General features: G+C 47.6%; 1 non-coding gene across 1 annotated transcript; it reads left to right on the top strand.

The window, feature by feature from the left end:
* Positions 1–1,508: 1,508 nt before the first annotated feature.
* TRNAG-CCC (transfer RNA glycine (anticodon CCC)) lies at positions 1,509–1,579 on the top strand. The gene has a single exon. It is a non-coding gene; the product is annotated as a tRNA-Gly (tRNA).
* The last annotated feature ends 14,666 nt before the right edge of the window (positions 1,580–16,245 follow it).

The following is a 16,245-nucleotide window of genomic DNA, read 5'->3' as shown; positions in this document are numbered from 1 at the left end:
CTCCAGCGACCCCAACCATCGCTGGATTGAACCACTCCTTCCATTCACAACACGATCGGGATCGATATTTTTTTGGTTTTTGAAAGCAATAGTGGTAGCACGGGGTATAAGACCTGCTACAGATAATTAGTAGTAGCGCGGGTGGCACCCGCGCTACTACAACAAGTTAGCTATAGCATCATAGTAGTAGCGCCTGCGCTACTACTAGGTTTTTCCCTAGTAGTGTGGGTGAGGACCTTGAGCTGCGTGGGTGGCAAGGTTGTCGGCTCGGTCTACGCGTCCCAGCGAGGGAGGTTGGACGGCATGTCGGGGTGGCGGCCCCGATGTGGTGCGGCGTTCGTGGTCTGCGTGCGGTTGTCCTGAGCAGTGCGGGCTAGGGATTGTTGTATCGTGCGACGTTGTTGCTCGAGGGTGAGCGGTGGCATGTCCAGGCGGCGGCCCCGGATGTGGTGCGGCGTTCATGGTCTGCGTGCGGTTGTCCTAAGCAGTGCGGGCTGCGGGCTGCTGTATCGTGCAGCGTTGCTTCTCGAGGGTGAGCGGTGGCATGTCGGGGCGTCGGCCCCGGAAGGCGGTGTCGGTTGAGTGTGTAGGGCGCAACGGAGCAGTGGATGTCGAGGCGGTGGCGGCGGGAGATTTGCAGCTTTGAAGGCATGGACCTTGTGTCGTGTGGGCGACGTGGTTGTCATCGGAGTTGGTCGTGTTTGCCCTGTGTGTTAGTCTTTGGGTGGGCTTGGCCCTTGTTGTTCCGGTTTTCGTCCGGTTTTCTGTAATTAACTGGGCAATTCTTTTTTGAGCCGAAACCATAGAACAATCGTTCTACGGTAATTTTCATTAATTAATCAAAGTACAAAAAACAATCGTTCTATAATTAATTGGGCAATTCTCTTATGCTTAATTAATAGATGAGGCAATCTTTACCTCCGTTTCGAAAAAAAAATCTTATGAACATGGGCAGACTCCGTTTAGACATAGAAGGAAAAACAAAAACATGCACACGATCTTTGCTGCAAACCAAAATCTGTGCCATTACAATAATCACGGGCCAGGCAGCAAAATACCACTATCAAGATTTTGGTACCATCCTTTTTGTAGAAAAAGAAAGAGCAAAATGATATGGGAGACACAGTTACAACATTCCAGAAGAAAAAAAAACTCGTCTATATGTTCTGCCCTACACCCAACCGAATTTACTTAGTCGATCAATCTCGCCAATACGGCATCGACACAAGATAGTTAGAGTTTTCAGATGTAGAAGGGGATGTAGCTCAGAACAGCATACGCCCCACTTCTCCATTTTTGTTTTTGCATATTTTTTTCAAAACTGAGCACTGTAGAATCCAAATTCCACTACAACAAGTTTTCACAGTTTGCTTCGATGATGGAACATCATGGTCAAAACTGTCACCGCGTGAGCTATTACAAACCTTCATGCGGATGATGAAGAGCTGAGAACTTGCAAATTTAGCTGCTACATGAAATAGGGTGAACAAATCACGCAAAACATGAACCCGCATCTGGTGTAGTGGTATCATAGTACCCTCCCACGGTACTGACCAGGGTTCGATTCCCTGGATGCGCATTTTTATTCTCTTTCTTAATTTTTGTACATCTTAGAGTTGTCATTGTGGAAACTGTCGCTATGTAAATTAGTCAAATTATCACCATTTTTCCGGTAATGGAGAACATCATGGTGAAACTGTCACCAAGAAACCTACAAATATTCATGCAGATAAAGATGAACCGGGAATTAGCACATTTACCCGGTCCTTTTCTTTTTTGGGAAAGATGAGCTACAAATCTATGATCGATGAACAATTGAGGCTCCGCACTGGCAACACTAAGGACGGCAAAGCGCTAGATGTAAATTAGTCAAATTATCACCCTTTTTCCGGTAATGGAGAACATCATGGTGAAACTGTCACCAAGAAACCTACAAATATTCATGCAGATAAAGATGAACCGGGAATTAGCACATTTACCCGGTCCTTTTCTTTTTTGGTAAAGATGAGCTACAAATCTATGATCGATGAACAATTGAGGCTCCGCACTGGCAACACCAAGGACGGCAAAGCGCTAGATGCCATCTCCATGTTTGATGATGAGAAGCGAGGCCTGACGGCGATGGTGGTCGAGGATGAACACGTCAGTGGAAGTACCGCTGAGCCACGACTTGCAGACGATGTGGCAGCGGAGTACGTTTCTAGATGGCAGCCGGATGAAGATCTCGCCAACAACGAGCCACATGGGTAGGTCTGAAAAAAATAGTGTGCTACAGCAAAATAGCGCCGACCTCACAATATGCTATTAGCGTGCTATTAGCGAGACTTTGTACACTGGTATATTTAGCGAGACAATTCTCAATATACTATAGCATGCTATTAGCGAGGTTATAGCGTGCTATTTTTTTCAGTGGGTCGTCGAGCACAGTCGCGCCGCTGCTGTTCGGCATGCAGACATTAGTAATGTACAGCGGACGTCAACATATTCACGTCTCGCTAAAGGACGTGAGAGGATAACAAAAATATCAGAGATAAAACTTATCATTATCTTCGACACTTAGTAATTCTCAGATGCTAATTGTTCAATCCGGAAAAGGAACTGCAGATACACCACCATGCACCATCACGCTACATTTCTCAATGATTGATCGATGTTCATCTTTATATATGCTTCACCAAATATCACTGAAATTGATGTTTTTTCTGTCGAGGGAATCACTGAAAACTGATGTTAGAACCAATACACAGGCTTCAAACCAAAACAATCTAACAGCAGTGCCTTATAGCACCAAATCCTAGACCCAAAAGCAGCAAGCAGGAAAGAAAAGAACCCCGCAAAGCTTCCAGGATATCCAAAGCCTTTTCTCCCAACAAGTGAAAGTCAACTAATAATGATTCATAACAAAAAAAAATGACAATGCATGTACTACACAAAACCATGGATGGGTCTGCACAGCATGAACGCAGATGCAGCTTTGATGCGTTTGGTGGCCCGTATCGACAGTTTTACCTACACCGCGGATCCTCGAGGCACCACTATCACCAGCCTTCCAGCAGACTACAAGATGATGATTAAGATGACACTGTTAGGATGATCTCCACCGTGTGGGCCCAACGGCCCACCAGGCACTTAGATCCACGCCCTGATCGGGGGCGCTCAACCCACTATGGTTGACGGAGCCTTGTTGATACGTCTCCAACGTATCTATAATTTTTGATTGTTCCATGCTATTATATTACCTATTTTGGATGTTTATGGGCTTTATTCTACACATTTATATCATTTTTGGGACTAACCTACTAACCGGAGGCCCAACCCATATTGTTGTTTCAGTATTTCGAAGAAAAGGAATATCAAACGGAGTCCAAACAGAATGAAACCTTCGGAAGCGTTATTTTTGAAACAAATCTGATTCGGAGAGCCTGGAGTGCAAGTCAAGAAAGCTCCAAGGGCCCCACGAGATAGGACTGCATCCCCCCCCCTTAGGGCGCCCCCTGTCTCGTGGGCCCCTCGGGCGTCCACCGACGTACTTCTTCCTCCTATATATACTCACGGACCCAGAAAACATCCAGGAGCACCACGAAACACAATTTCCACCGCCGTAACCTTCTGTATCCGCGAGATCCCATCTTGGAGCCTTCGCCGGCACTCTGCCGGAGGGGGAATCGATCACGGAGGGCTTCTACATCAACACCATAGCCTCTCCGATGAGTTGTGAGTAGTTTACCATAGACCTACGGGTCCATAGTTATTAGCTAGATGGCTTCTTCTCTCTTTTTGTATCTCAATACAATGTTCTCCCCCTCTCTTGTGGAGATCTATTCGATGTAATCTCTTTTTGCGGTGTGTTTGTCGAGATCCGATGAAAAGTGGGTTTATGATTCAGTTTATCTATGAATAATATTGGAATCTTCTCTGAATTCTTTTATGTATGATTGAGCTATCTTTACAAGTCTCTTCGAATTATCGATTTGGTTTGGCCTACTAGATTGATCTTTCTTGCCATGGGAGAAGTGTTTAGCTTTGGGTTCAATCTTGCAGTGATCTTACCCAGTGACAGAAAGGGTTGCAAGACACGTATTGTATTGTTGCCATCGAGGATAACAAGATGGGGTTTATATCATATTGATTGTGTTTATCCCTCTACATCATATCATCTTGCTTAATATGTTGCTCTGTTCTTATGAACTTAATACTCTAGATGCATGCTAGACAGCGGTCGATGAGTGGAGTAATAGTAGCAGATGCAGGCAGGAGTCGGTCTACTTGTTATGGGTGTGATGCCTATATACATGATCATGCCTAGATAACGTCATAATTATTCGCTTTTCTATCAATTGCTTGACAGCAATTTGTTCACCCACCGTAATACTTATGCTCTCGAGAGAAGCCTCTAGTGAAACCTATGGCCCTCGGGTCTATCTCTTATCATATTTGCTTTCAATCTACTTTTATTTGCATCTTTATTTTTCTACATCTATATCACAAAATACCAAAAATATATTTATCTTATCATACTATCTCTATCAGATCTCACTTTCGTAAGTGACCGTGAAGGGATTGACAACCCCTTTATTGCGTTGGTTGCCAGTTCTCAGTTTGTTTGTGTAGGTGCGTGGGACTTTTGAGGAGCCTCCTACTGGATTGATACCTTGGTTCTCAAAACTGAGGGAAATACTTACGCTACACTTTGCTGCATCACCCTCTCCTCTTCGGGGAAAACCAACGCTAGCTCAAGACGTAGCAAGAAGGATTTTTGGCGCCGTTGCTGGGGAGGTCTTCGCTCAAGTCAAGACATACCAAGTACCCGTCACAAACCCATCTCCCTCGCATTTACATTATTTGCCTCTCTTTTTCCTCTCCCCCCACTTCACCTTTGTCGTTTTATTCGCCCTCTCTTTCCCAATCTCCTCCTCTCTTTTCCGCTTGCCTTTTTCCATTGCCCGTGTGTTTGCTCGTTTGCTCCGTCTTTATGGCTAGTATTCCTATCCTCGTTATTACTCCCGAACATGAAATCCTCAATTTTAAACAAAGGGAGTAAGAAAATTTAAAAGATGCTTGGCATAGAATTTGCAATGCTCAAAATAGATCTACTAGGAAGCTTTCCACTTCCGTTCTTCTCCGCAATTTTTATGTAGGCATCACTCCTTGGAATAGATGTGTTCTTGATACTGTCGCCGGAGGTGATTTCTTGAGTAGCCATACGTTTGATGCTTATAATGCTATGTTAAATTTGTTTTGCTCACCACCTGTTTTGGTTAATGGAACTGTTTTAAGCTTAGAACACGTTATGCAACGCCTTGATATTATTGAAAATAAAATTGCCACTATTGAGTTGGTTGAAAATTTGGATAAAAAGATTCATAATCTTATCACTCAATATGAATCTAGGGTTGGAGTCACTTTGAAAAATCTTAAAGAGAAAGAACCTATAGTTAAAGAAAAAATAGATCTTGATTCTGCTAGAATTGGTAAACTTGAGGATATAATTACCAACTTAGGTTTGGCGTTTTCTCCCATAAAAAACACTCCAAAACCCCCTACAAAAACCACCAAGTTTATTTATGTTCCTAAAAATAAGGGTGAAACCTCTAGTAAGGAAGACGCGGACCTCAAATCCAAAAGTGTTTATCCCAATTGTCTTTCTATCATTAAGGAACCTTTTGCTACAACCAAATTTCTTGAATTTTTGCCCAAAGTTTTAATCATTGCTGATAGGGGAGAACCCTCTAAAGATTATAAGCGCTCTATTGAGGAACCTAGTGCCAAAGATGGCATTAGTTAGATCTATCCTTGCTTTTATGCCTAGCTAGGGGCGTTAAACGATAGCGCTAGTTGGGAGGCAACCCAATTTTTCTTTATGTTTTTTGTTTTTGCTCCTTTTTAGTAATAAATATTGCATCTACTCTCTGTTTAGATGTGTTTTTATCTTTTAATTAGTGTTTGTGCCAAGTAGAACCTATAGGATAAGCTACGATGATAGTTGATTTGATTCTGCTGAAACAGAAACTTTGCGCTCACGAGAAAAAATTCAATAAATCACAGAAACATGCTTTTGCATTGATTCTTTTTTCTGCTGATCAATAGACAAATTTTCCAGTAAGTCCTATTTTGGTAGGATTTTTAGAGTTCCAGAAGTTTGCGTTAGTTACAAATTGCTACAGACTGTTCTGTTTTTGACAGATTCTGTTTTTCGTGTGTTGTTTGCTTATTTCAATACATCTATGGCTAATAAATTAGTTTATAAACCATAAAGAAGTTGGAATAAAGTAGGTTTAACACCAAAATAAATAAAGAATGAGTTCATTGCAGTACCTTATGTGGTGGTTTTGTTTTTTTTTCACTAACGGAGCTTATAAGATTTCCTGTTGAGTTTTGTGTTGTGAAGTTTTCAAGTTTTGGGTAAAGCCTTTATGGACTATGGAATAAAGGGTGGCAAGAGCCTAAGCTTGGGGATGCCCATGGAACCCCAAGATATTCAAGAGTAGCCAAAAGCCTAATCTTGGGGATGCCCCGGGAAGGCATCCCCTCTTTCGTCTTCGTTCATTGGTAACTTTACTTGGAGCTATATTTTTATTCGCCACATGATATGTGTTTTGCTTGGAGCGTCGTGTATTATATTAGTATTTGATTGTTAGTTTACCACAATCATTCTTTCTGTAACACACCTTTTGGGAGAAGCCTATTTGATTAGAATTTGCTAGAATACTCTAGGTGCTTCACTTATATCTTTTGAGCTTGATAGGTTTAGGATTTCGGTGTAAACAGAAAAATTCTTCCTCTCCCTTAGAATCCTAAAGAGAAGGGCAAAGACCCCACCGGAGAGGGCCTCGAGCCTCGCCGGCAAAGAGCGTCGCCGCAAGGCCGTGCCAGTTCCTCTCGATCCCCACACGCATCGGCAAGCCGAGGTGCAGGGACGAAGAACCACCCCAACAGGGGTCAAAGAGCACCACCGATCCATTCAACGACAGCGCGCTCACTGCAAGGGGAATGCGCGACCGACGAAGGGGTCGACAGGGGCATAGCCGCTCCGTCCATCTAGGTCGCCGTCGGGCGCTGCAAGGGGCAGAGGACGGCGCATCATGCTCGTTCCCTCTCTGTCGCAGAAAGGAAAAGAGGGAGGGGGAAGGGCTCGTGCGGCGCGGTGGACCCTTGAACCCTCGAACCTAGAACCCTCGAACCCTCGACCCGTCGACGACCCTTGACCCTCGAACCCTCGTCCCCTCGATAACCCTCGAACCCTCGACCCTAGAACCCTAGAACCCCAGAACCCTCGAACCCTCGACCCCTCGACCCCCTCCCCCTCCTCATGTCAAAGTAATCAGGGAGGGGGTATATCGACCCCCCCCCTCATGTCGAAGTTATCAGGGAGGTGGTATATCGACAATGACATACCCGATAAAAAATAAGAAGAGGTAGAAGAAGAAAAGAAAAGAGGAGAAGAATTAGAAAGGAATAGAGGAGAAGATCGAAGAAAAAAAAGAAGAAAAAAAGAGAAGAAGAAAGGAACTATTTTTTCTTCTTCACCTCTATTCCTTTCTTCTTCTCCTTTTTTTATTTTTTTCTTTTCTTATTTATTTCTCCTCCTCTTCTTCTCCTTTCTTCTTCTCCTTCTTCCTCTTCTTATTTTCCGTTTTCCACTCCTTCTTTTTCTTCTTCTTCCTCTTTTCTTCCTTTTCCTTATTTTACTTTTTCCTCTACACTAACATATGCACTAACCTAAAATCGATATCTACTAATTAACAACCTAAATAAAAAAATTAATACATATATAAAAAAACATCATATGCACAAAAAAACATCATATGAACCCCCACCCCCCCCTGTCGTGGTTCTAAGTCTGACAGTAGAGTGGGGGGTATGTATGGAGAGGCAAGGTCCTAGCTATGGAGAGGTTGTAAACACAAGAGATGTACGAGTTCAGGCCCTTCTCGGAGGAAGTAAAAAGCCCTACGTCTCGGAGCCCGAAGGCGGTCGAGTGGATTATGTGTATACGAATTACAGGATGCCGAACCCTTCTGCCTGTGGAGGGGGGTGGCTTATATAGAGTGCGCCAGGACCCCAGCCAGCCCACGTAATGAAGGGTTTAAGGGACATTAAGTCCGGGGCGTTACTGGTAACGTCCCACATAAAGTGTCTTAACTACCATAAAGTCTACTTAACTACAGGCCGTTGCAGTGCAGAGTGCCTTTTGAACTCCTGGTAGTCGAGTGAGTCTTCGTGGTCGTGTCCTTCAAGTCAGTCGAGTGAGTCCCTCGTTGGTCGACTGGAAGGTGACCTCTTCTAAGGGTGTCCTTGGGCAGGGTACTTAGATCAGGTCTGTGACCCTACCCTAGGTACATGACTCCATCATTAGCCCCCAAATGGATTGAGGCTTCGAGTGAGGAAGGAGTTGATGTTGTTTCCGATTAACCTTTGCACACTGGTCGTGCGTTGTTCTGGACCAAAGAATCTCTTCGTTGATAGTGAGCAACTTGTCTTCAATCGACTCGATCCATTCTTTCTTTCGTCGAGTGATCTTTCGGGCTTCGACGATTTCCGAGCGACGGATCGCAGGAAATCCCGCGCCAGACAGACCGATCTGCCGTTCGCGGATTCCGCGGGATGCGAAATTTGGGGAAACGCGCGAAGCGGAGCGGACCGCGGCGTTCAGATGGGACGGGACATAGACGCCTCGATTCCCGCGCCGCTTTCTTCGCCATGTATCCCGCCTGCATAACTGTTCCAGGATATGATTAGATCGATCGGGCCCACCTGTCATCCACTCGGAAGGGACCTTATAAATGCGCCCGGCGAGGGTTTTTTGAACAGTGCCTCAGCATTCTCTTTCTCTGCTCCCTTCGTCTCCGCCCAACGCGCTCGCTCTCGCCTCCGCACAACTTCTCCTCGCGTGTCTCACCGGCAACCATGGCCAAGGAGAAGACGGCGGCGCTGGAACGCGCGAAGAAGGCGTCGGCGACGGAGAAGGCGAAGGGGAGATCCACCAGCCGCGGCGGGTCTTCGTCTAGATCCCGCCTGCCGAAGGGCTGGGTCCAGGGAGATTGGATCCAGTCGACCATCACGGAGAAGGACCTCCTCGACATGGCCAACGAGGGCCTGATCCCTCATGGAGCTGCAAGGCTTCCGGGGAAAGAATGGCAGCCCCAGCCGGAGGAAGGTGAGTGCGTGCTGCTGGCTACCCATGTCGACCGCGGATTTTCTTTGCCGCCGAGTATTTTCTTCCGTGGTTTCTTGAACTTCTTTGGAGCGCAACTCCACCACTTTACCCCGAACTCTATCGCCTATCTTGCCGCATTCGTGTCCATGTGTGAGGGTTTTCTGGGCTGTCGACCGCACTGGGGCTTGTTCAAGCATATATTCACGTGTCGCTCTCAGACCGTGAAGAAGGCGAGCCCAGGCGACGAAAGAACCCGAGTTGTCCAAATGTGTGGGGGCCTGGGGATCCAGGTGAGGAACAAGAGCACCTTCCCAGCCATGACATTTCCCGAGTCAGTCAGAGGCTGGCAGTCGACCTGGTTCTACTGCCAGGATCAGTCGACACCGGGGCAGTCGAGTGGACTCCCTCAGTTTACCATGGACCGAGTGAACAAGCCCTCCTCTCTGAAGTTGATTCCGGAGGAGAAAGCCGACGTGAAGATGTTGATGGAGCGCGTAGTACAGTTGGTTTGGGAGGGAGTGACGGGCATGGATCTCCTGGAGGTTTTCCTTAGGCGTCGTATCCAGCCCCGTCAGTTCCGGAGTCATTGCATGTGGTTGTACTGTGGGACTGAGGATGAGACTCGGGTCCATCCAGAAGTAGTTGACGATGCCACTCTGGAAAGGTGGATGGCCGCCGTTACCGGAAACAAGAATAACCCACGCGGAGCCAGAAGGATTCCTCCACTCGACCACCACAGTGATCCAAACAAGGTATGCCTGCTCAGCTCCCCACTGTATTCTTGTCATATTCATTTCTGTTTATTCTGCCAATCGGTCGATTGATCTTTGTCTTGATGTCTACCAGGCCCTCACCGAGCTGTACTCGATGCCCAATGGAGCACAGGCTCCGACTGAGGAGGGTGAAGCGAGTGGGGGCGAGAGCCAGGAGGAGTAGTGGGACTCGGACGTTGCTGAGGACGATGATGACGATGACGACGATGACGGTGATGAAGATGATGCTGAAGACGAGGAAGAAAAGGAGGAGGAGGTCGTACCACCACGCTCGGAAAGGCGGTCGAAGCTTGTCCACGACCCTGCGAATGAACGTGGCAAGGGGGTTGCGACCGTTGCACAGTCGACCAAGCGCCCTCGGACCACCTCTCCGGCGCCGACTGAAAAGGCGTCGAAGCAGCTCAGGGTGGCTCCGTCAAAGCCGACCAAGCTCCTGCCGAAGATGAAGGTGTCCATCCCTACCATATCAGGGTAATCATGTTGCTTAAGTCTTCTTATTTTGTACGAACTTTATCTCTGGCTGGCGCTGGGGTTAGTCGACTGATTCTTTGGAGTTGCAGTGCTGCTACTTCCGAGACCTCAGCCCGGGCTGATGACCATGAGATGGAGGACGCAGCAACCTCAAAACCAGGTACTATACTCTTAACGCCGTTTTTAGTCGACTGACTTATGATCTATAATCCTGATTCTTCTCTGTAGCTCCACCCAATGTTGTTATCACTCTCCCAGATGATGATGAAGATGAGGAACCGCTGAAGCACAGAAGGAGTAGGAAAACGTCTGCCAGCAGGGTGCCCCAGGATGTGACGGCGCCTGAGACTCTGGTTGCGGAGGAGGAGAACACCACTCGACACACTGTGTCCTTCGCAGATCCACTGACGAGTGCTCAGCAGCCCTCCCTCTTCACGACGCACCACGTCCCAGAGGACCAAGCAAGGATCATGATGGAGCAGTTAAGGACCATCCAGGATGCGAGCCAGGCAGCTTACGACGCCAGTTCCGCCCTTCAAAGCAATGTTCAGGTCAGTCGACCATCGCCTGTTCTGTTAGGATATGCTATCAAAAAAATTTCTTTCCAACATCTACGGTAGTCACCCAATGGGTGTGTCGATTTAGACTCCATGTTAGCGGGGGCACGCTGAGTGCACCCGCTGGGTGTAGTCCCCAAGGCTAAGGTCGACTGCTGGTAGTCGGCCTTAGGCTTTATAATTTCAGTCTTTCCGTCATTCGACTATGGCGAATGGATTTCGAAAGCCAGTCGACTGGTCGACTCTGTCTTCAATAGGATTAGTGGGGGCACGCTGAGTGCACCCACTGGGTGTAGCCTCCGAGGCTAAGGTCGACTGCTGGCAGTCGTCCTTAGGCTTTATAATTTCAGTCTTTCCGTCATTCGACTATGGCGAATTGATTTCGGAAACCGGTCGACTAGTCGACTCTGTCTTCAATAGGATTAGTGGGGGCACGCTGAGTGCACCCACTGGGTGTAGTCCCCGAGACTATGGTCGACTGCTTGCAGTCGATTACAGTCTTTTAAAGAATACATCATTTTTTTTTGAGGTCGACTGGTCGACTCTATCTTCGATAGGATTAGTGGGGGCACGCTGAGTGCACCCACTGGGTGTAGTCCCCGAGACTACGGTCGAATGCTTGTATTCGGCTGTAGTCTTAGAAACGTGTGATTTTTCCCTTTTCACTCGGAAGTGAATTATATTTGACATTTAGTCGATTGGTTCTTCGCAGAACTCCTGTGATCTTGTGGCTCGCTACTCTGAGCTGGAAAACAAGCACATTCAGCTCGAGCTGAATTTGAAGCTGGTTCAGGAGAATCTGACGAAGGCAAAGGAGGAGACCGAAGGTATGTTTGGTGAGACCTTGACGACTGCTTTTTCCCTTCGTTTGTTTCAAAATCTGATCTTGTTGTAACTTGCAGGTAAGGTAAGGGAGGCCCAACAGAAAAAAGACCTTGAATTAGCTGAGAAGATCAAGCTTGCTGACGAGAAGTTAGATTCAGTCACCAAGCTTGAACAAGACAATACCAATCTGAAAGCTGCTCTTGGGATCGCCAACAAGGAAGTCAGTCGACTGAAAACTGATAAAGCTGCCCTGACCGAACAAGTCAGTAAGTTGACTGGGAAGAAAAATGATCTGGAGTCCTTCCTGAGTGGTCTTGCCAAGAAGCTGTTCCTTATGCTTGAAGGTAAACCTCTATGCTCGGTAATCATTTCCAATCGTGGTTTTTCCATTCGACCATCGCCTTGACTCAGTGATCGTCCTTGCAGAATTTTGTCAAAACTTTGAAGAAGAAACTAACCGGCTGGAACCAAACCTTGACCCCGTCAATTCTCCGGTGAACGACGAAGTTGCCATGAATGTTTTCTGACTGGAGTTCCGTGTTGCAGCTGTCGTGGACTATCTTGCAAGGCTGAAGGTCGCCACATCTCGCATCGACTCGACGCTCTGGCCCGGGGAGACACTTCAGAATGACCTCGAGTCGCTGATGGCTCGCTTGAACACGATCCCTGGTCGAGTGCAGGAGTGGAAAAAGTCCTCGGCTCGGTGCGGTGCAGATGTTGCTCTGTGTCTGGCCCGAGTTCACTGCAAAGATGCGCGAGAAGAGAAGCTGGCGGCCCTCCGGGTGGCCAACACCAAGAAACACGACTTCAGGTCCTTTATGGAAACTTTCCTTGCGGCTGCCACTCGGATCGCGGATGGAATTGATCTTGATGAGTTTGTTGCACCTTCCAGCCCTCCACAGGAGGGGTAAAAAACTTCTTCTAAGCTCGACGCTTTAAATTTGCCTCGGTATGCCGAGTGGAGTTGTAACCGATAAACTTTAACAGGTCTAGTGCCTGAGCACTTTCGGTTCTTTTGGTATCGATCCCAACTTGAACTTGGTGTTTGAATAAGATTGCTTTTGGCTCGAAAATGTCTTTTGCAAGCCCAAAGCAAGACGCTTACTGCAGTCGACTTATTCCTTAGTCCGCTTAGGCGAGCACTGGGCTGCAGCTAAGCCCCCGAGTGAGAGGTTTGCTCTTCACTCGGTAGGATTTTGATAACTTAGGCGAGCACATGGCTGCAGCTAAGCCCCCGAGTGAGAGGTTTGCTCTTCACTCGGTAGGATTTTTATATCTTAGGCGAGCACTGGGCTGCAGCTAAGCCCCCGAGTGAGAGGTTTGCTCTTCACTCGGTGGGATTTCGATAACTTAGGCGAGTACTTAGACTGCAGCTAAGCCTCCGAGTGGAAGTCTAGCTTACCACTCGGTAGGATTTTCATAACTTAGGCGAGTACTTGGACTGCAGCTAAGCCTCCGAGTGAAAGTCTGGCTTACCACTTGGTAGGATTTTCATAACTTAGGCGAGTACTTGGACTGCAGCTAAGCCTCCGAGTGGGAGGTTTGCTCTTCACTCGGTAGGATTTCGATAACTTAGGCGAGTACTTGGACTGCAGCTAAGCCCCCAAGTGAGAGGTTTGCTCTTCACTCGGTGGGATTTTGATAACTTAGGCGAGCACAGGGCTGCAGCTAAGCCCCCGAGTGAGAGGTTGGCTCTTCACTCGGTAGGATTTTTATATCTTAGGCGAGCACTGGGCTGCAGCTAAGCCCCCGAGTGAGAGGTTTGCTCTTCACTCGGTGGGATTTTGATAACTTAGGCGAGTACTTAGACTGCAGCTAAGCCTCCGAGTGGAAGTCTGGCTTACCACTCGGTAGGATTTTCATAACTTAGGCGAGTACTTGGACTGCAGCTAAGCCTCCGAGTGAAAGTCTGGCTTACCACTCGGTAGGATTTTCATAACTTAGGCGAGTACTTGGACTGCAGCTAAGCCTCCGAGTGGGAGGTTTGCTCTTCACTCGGTAGGATTTCGATAACTTAGGCGAGTACTTGGACTGCAGCTAAGCCCCCGAGTGAGAGGTTTGCTCTTCACTCGGTGGGATTTTGATAACTTAGGCGAGTACTTAGACTGCAGCTAAGCCTCCAAGTGAGAGGTTTGCCCTTCACTCGGTAGGATTTCGATAACTTAGGCGAGTACTTGGACTGCAGCTAAGCCTCCGAGTGGAAGTCTGGCTTATCACTCGGTAGGATTTTTGATAACTTAGGCGAGCACTGGGCTGCAGCTAAGCCCCCGAGTGAGAGGTTTGCTCTTCACTCGGTAGGATTTTTAATAACTTAGGCGAAACGGATTCGCAGCTAAGCCTCCGAGTGGGAGTCTGGCTCACCACTCGGTAGGATTTTTTACAAACTTAGGCGAAACGGATTCGCGGCTAAGTCACCCACTGGGGGGAAATTTCATTGGACAAAGTAAAAAGTGACAAAAATTATGGAGGAACTATGACACTATTACTTTGAGGTCCATGAACTATAGAAGTACTTTATTGCAACTCATCCGAGTGATAAAACTTAAGTGTAAAATGGGCGGAGTAGTTCCGCGTTCCAAGCTCGGGGCTCGTCGATATTATGCTCGACGTTGTAGAGACGGTACGCCCCGTTGTGGAGAACTTTGGTGACGATGAATGGTCCTTCCCAAGAAGGAGCAAGCTTGTGTTGTTTCTTCTGATCCACTCGGAGAACTAAATCTCCTTCTTGGAAGGCTCGACCTTTCACATTTCTGGCGTGGAAACGACGCAAATCTTGTTGGTAGATGGTCGACCGGATCAGAGCCATCTCCCTTTCTTCCTCTAAAAGGTCGACTGCGTCTTGCCGCGCTTGTTCAGCTTCTGCTTCATTGTAGATTTCAACTCGAGGAGCATTGTGGAGAAGATCACTCGGCAAGACTGCTTCAGCTCCGTAGACCAAGAAGAATGGAGTTCTTCCGGTCGACCGATTAGGTGTGGTCCTCAGTCCCCAAAGCACCGAGGGAAGTTCGTCGACCCAAGCTCCAGCTGCATGCTTGAGATCACGCATCAGTCGGGGTTTCAGTCCCTTGAGAATCAGGCCATTGGCTCGCTCTGCTTGTCCATTCGACTGCGGATGAGCGACTGAAGCGTAGTCGACTCGTGTGCCTTGAGAGTTACAGAAATCTCTGAATTCCTCCGAGTCAAAGTTCGACCCATTATCCGTAATGATGCTGTGCGGGACTCCATATCTGAATATTAGTTCTCTGATGAAACTAACAGCAGCACCGGCGTCAAGGTTCTTGATTGGTTTAGCCTCGATCCACTTGGTGAACTTGTCGACTGCCACCAGTACATGCGTGAAGCCACTTCGCCCTGTTCTCAAAGGACCGACCATGTCCAACCCCCATACTGCGAAATGCCAGACGAGTGGGATGGTCTTCAGGGCTGATGCAGGCTTGTGCGACATATTCGAGTAGAACTGACATCCCTCGCACTTATCCACTATCTCCTTTGCCATCTCATTCGCCTTTGGCCAGTAAAATCCGGCTCGGTATGCTTTGGCCACGATGGTCCGAGAGGACGCATGATGGCCAAAGGTCCCCGAGTGGATATCATTGAGGATGAGTCGACCTTCTTCTGGTGTTATGCACTTCTGACCAACTCCAGTCGCGCTTTCTCTGTATAATTGTCCTTTGATTACGGTAAAGGCCTTAGATCGACGGACGATCTGTCGAGCCTCTTCCTCATCCTCCGGAAGCTCTTTTCTCAGGATATACGCGATATATGGAACTGTCCAGTCGGGAATGACCACCAAGACCTCCATGATCAAGTCGACCACCGCTGGGACTTCAATCTCAGTCGGATCTGTAGCACTCTTGGGCTGTGGAGCTTCCTCGGTGAAAGGATCTTCTTTGACTGACGGAGTGTGTATATGCTCCAAGAACACACCACTCGGAATGGCTTCTCTCTTGGAACCTATCTTTGCTAGATCATCAGCTGCTTGATTTTTCAGTCGGGGTATATGATGGAGCTCCAACCCCTCAAACTTCTTTTCCACCTTCCTCACTGCACTGCAGTATCCAGTCATGGCTGGGCTTCTCACGTCCCACTCCTTCATCACTTGGTTTACCACTAAATCCGAGTCGCCATAAACCATTAGGCGACGGACGCCAAGTGAAATGGCCATGCGCAACCCATATAAGAGGGCCTCATATTCTGCCTCATTGTTGGAGGAATCAAAGTGAATTTGGAGCACATATCTGAGCTTATCTCCTCTGGGGGAAACCAGGACAACCCCAGCACCGGAACCATTCAACATCTTAGAGCCATCAAAGAACATGGTCCAATGCTCCGAGTGAACTTCAGTCGGCTGCTGCTGTTCAATCCACTCGGCGAGGAAATCTGCTATTGCCTGGGACTTAATGGCTTTCTTTGCTTCAAACTTGATATCAAGGGGAAGAAGTTCAATCGCCCATTTAGCCAC

This window comes from Triticum aestivum, chromosome 4A (genome assembly GCF_018294505.1).
Source record: "Triticum aestivum cultivar Chinese Spring chromosome 4A, IWGSC CS RefSeq v2.1, whole genome shotgun sequence".
Lineage (NCBI taxonomy): Eukaryota > Viridiplantae > Streptophyta > Magnoliopsida > Poales > Poaceae > Triticum > Triticum aestivum.
The sequence above is the reverse complement of the archived record's forward strand: the minus strand, read 5'-3'. Positions and strand labels throughout refer to the sequence as shown.